This window comes from Aplysia californica, unplaced genomic scaffold, assembly GCF_000002075.1.
Source record: "Aplysia californica isolate F4 #8 unplaced genomic scaffold, AplCal3.0 scaffold01026, whole genome shotgun sequence".
NCBI classification, from domain to species: domain Eukaryota; kingdom Metazoa; phylum Mollusca; class Gastropoda; order Aplysiida; family Aplysiidae; genus Aplysia; species Aplysia californica.
This window is the reverse complement of record NW_004798296.1, coordinates 33457-37165: the sequence shown is the minus strand read 5'-3', so window position 1 is coordinate 37165 and position 3709 is coordinate 33457. Positions and strand designations below refer to the sequence as shown.

The 3709-nt window shown below is 43.3% G+C and overlaps 1 protein-coding gene across 4 annotated transcripts in view; it reads right to left on the bottom strand.

Moving 5' to 3' along the window:
* LOC101864109 (CX3C chemokine receptor 1) overlaps positions 1 to 3591 on the bottom strand; it is a 57305-nt gene extending 53714 nt beyond the window's left edge. For 3 of the 4 annotated variants that reach the window (XM_005111212.3, XM_005111213.3, XM_035973136.1), the window contains exon 1: positions 2877 to 3591. The gene's annotated coding sequence lies outside the window, so the exon portion shown is untranslated. The remainder of the gene's footprint in view (positions 1 to 2876) is intronic. The other variant, XM_035973135.1, reaches the window with a different exon arrangement.
* Between the last annotated feature and the right edge of the window lie 118 nt (positions 3592 to 3709).

Here is a 3709-nt window from a genome sequence, read left to right as displayed (position 1 = left end):
AGAGAGAGAGAGAGAGAGAGAGAGAGAGAGAGAGATAGAGAGGAAAGGGAGACGGGGATGGGGATTCACGTGTGATGGAGTATATTAGATCGTGGCAGGGGAGATAAGAAATGAATGACTTAAGGTACAGAAGAAGATTGCCAGTTTCCTATCATTCGTTCCTTTACTCATGTAGGATACAATAGTTTTAACGAAATGATATCTCCTTACAGAGCCCGCGTCTAGTGTTTCCAAAAGGTTCTCAGTTACACGATTACATCATCTAGCAATCGAGCTGCTTCAATCCTGCTGGTCAGGGCCGACCCAGCTTGAGAGGCATTCGACGTCCGAACAGACAGACGCAGAAACTCGATTCAGAACCTCTCCGGCCGCACCGGAGTCAAACTCGCGTCGTGGGTGGTTGGCGGGTGCTCTGGTGTGGTTTTGCTCCTTCTTTCCTATCGAACATCTATTGGGTCCTAATCTCCCTTTCTTTTTTTTCTTCTGTTTGTTACTATCTTGTAATACCTCCAATCCTTCAGGCGCTCATATGACCTTATGCAGTTGCGAGCGCCGTAAAAGCTTTGCTAAAACTAAACTAAACTCGCGTCTTCTGTTCGCTTTGTGGGTGGTTGGCGGGTGCTCTGGTGTGGTTTTTCTCCTTCTTTCCTATCGAACATCTATTGGGTCCTAATCTCCCTTTCTTTTTTTTCTGTTTGTTACTCTCTTGTAACACCTCCAATCTTCTGGCGCTCATAATATGACCTTATGCAGTTGCGAGCGCCGTAAAATCTTTGCTAAAACTAAACTAAACTCGCGTCTTCTGTTTGAGACGGCGAAGAACGTTACCGCTACACCCAAAGACGCCGGTGGTGGAGCTTTAGAAGAGTAAGAATTATTTCTGTTAGCAGATGGTTGGAGGATGAAAGTGGTAGTCCACATTTCTTGTTGGCGTTTCCTGTTATTGGACACTCGGTTTGCTCACTTGGTATCCTGCTGGACTGCAGAACGAATTGCTCTAATGCGAATTCCAGTCTGGGTGTTAGTGTTCTTGAACTTGAGTTGTTTTGTATGATTCTAAGCCCATTTGGCTCGGTCCTATCGGAGATAAACATTAACTTCGAAGCCCCCGCCGGCCTCTTAAATAACGTAACAGTCTTGATGAAGGCGTTAAACCCATACCCATTCTAATCATCCCCTCCCCCTTTCTTATTTCTTTCTCTGTCATTTTGACTTTTTCCTCGCTTTAACTGCTCGTTATTGCGTCGACGTGCCTCTCCTCCCTCTAACTAAACTTATTTTCGTTCAAAAGTACAAGTTTAGATTGCGCCAAAAGCAATATTGATTTTTACTATCTCGTATATTGTACGCGCGTTTTGGTTTATTGTCTCTTCTGTGCTAATGAAGAATAAAAAAAAAAAGAAAAAGGAAATCGTGCGAAATATTAATCAACGCAAGTGATGATAGCATCTATAGACGAACTGGAGATAAACGGGTTGGCAAATCGACCAAAAATTCATATCTGGCACGCATGAGTAGTCGACCAGCAATGCTGCGATATAATTGTCCGTAATTATTCCTGCTCTCAGTGATGTCATAATCTGATCAATAGTTATCAGTTGGTGGTTGGTAGAGGCTCTGGGGTGATTTGCTCCTTCTTTCCCAACAAACATTTATCGCATTTTTCTTTCTTCTTTTTTGTGTTTGTTACTTTCTTGTTACATCTCAGATGTTCGCCACTATGTAACCTAACTGTGTTGCAAATGCCGTAAAACTCTTATGTAAGCAAATTGCTATCTTGCAGTAAGCGGATGGTTGGTTCTAGTATGACCTAATTTTGTTGCAAGTGCCGTAAAACTCTTACTAAAACAAATAACCGTCGCAGGTGGTTTCTGTCTGCTTCTTTTCTGTCCCACTTTGTTTTCGGTCTGTCTTTCTTGTCCCTTTCCTGCACTAAGTGGCCGCTGTCGTGTCAGTGTGTTTCTTTTTACTCACACTTCGTCGCCTTGATGAAGTAGGCCTACGGCATTTATGACTTTGGCATGTTTTTTTTTCTGCGCTGCGTTGTGCCAGGTCTGAAACGGACATCGGTAGTCATTGTTGGCGACTCATTTCTCTGCTGGAATGCTTAAAAGTACCTATGTTAGCTAGGTCTTTACTGTGGGTCTTTACTGTGTCACATACATTTTTAAGTTCTGTAAGTTTATTATTCTTCGTCGACCACTGCTCTTTTGCCTTCTATTTTCCCAGTGAGCACAAAATGTTCAAGGCCATTGTATCGTGAAAAAGTGCTGTGAGAGGATTCATAATCTTTTACAAAATATTTATAAAACACCAAAGCTCTATTGGGACCACACACGTTTGTTATGAAATTTCAGTTTATCGTAGCTTTAGTAGCTTCAGAAAGAGATTGTGGATATTTTCATGTCCCCTTCGAGAAAATCTGAACTTTTAACGGGTGGGCTGCTTCATCTGTCAGGGCGACCCAGACTAAATGGGATACAACATCCCAACTGACGGGCGGAGGTGCTGGATGAAATAGCATCCCAAACCCGAGAATGGAGAACTCGGGGTCTTCTGTATCAGGATAAAGGGCGTAGCTATTACACCATGAATTCCGTTTATCTGTTTCAGATTGTTTGAAAAGAAAAGAGAAGTAAAGCGAAAAGCTTTGAAAAAAGTAGCAGGTAAAATGACATTTTAAATAAATATGTAAATTTTAAAATCAAATTTGTGAAGGGAAAATATCTGGATAACACAGGTTTCTTTTGAAAACATCCGCACTGAAAATGAGTAGCGAACCATGATCGGCCATGACTGTTTCAGATCCGGCAAGTAAATGAGAAGAAGTTACGCTTTGTTGAAAAACGACCGCATGATATTAAACCAGTCCGTACCTTTTCTTGTGGGACTTGAAAGTGCCGGTGAGATGTGCAGCTACTTCCAGACAACCTCGATGAATCAGACACAAAGCGCCGCTTCTTTCCGTGCTGTATGCCGCTCCAACAACTGAACACCCGGGCTTTACGGGAGCGAATCCCGCGCGTGGCGCCTCCACAGGTAATTACCGTTGTTGTCAGGTGTGAATGGGGCTGTATCTGGTCCCGTCTGTCATCACAATTGACTGGTCAGGTCACGGTCATCCTAGAGTAGAGTTTGTGTCGGAAACTTATATCTTACGGTCAGGTCATTATTTATATTGTACTACTGTTTTCGCTGCTTACGAATTTTGTAGTTGTAGCTGCTGTTACTGTTATTGTTGTTGTTATTGTGGTTGTTAAGAATTATCCTCGATTTATCTATCTTCACTTTCAGTGGCGGGTTTTCCAGAGGGAGTAACAGGCTGGTCCTCCTTTTTTTTTCTTCTTTATCCTCTTGTGTTTTTGTCAGTCTATATTACACTTTCCTTAATGCGTTATTAAACGACTGGTATCCTGTCGATGTGCTTTTCTTTACCCACAAAACTAGATCTGTATACTCGATTTATCCTCACTCTCCTCGCGTGTTTTTGGCGTCTCTGCGTCCTCTGCGGCCCCCCACTCTTGCGTTCTGTTGAGCGTCATGAAACCGCCGGGGTTTTCACTGCACCGCCCGCCAGTGCGCGTGAGGCTTCGCTCACCCCCCCTACTTTATTGAGTGCTGGCGGCTTCCGCACGCGCGGGGCGACAGACGGGTCTACTTATTCTGCGTTGGATGTTTCAGATTATGATTACCATTCCTGTATCAAAGA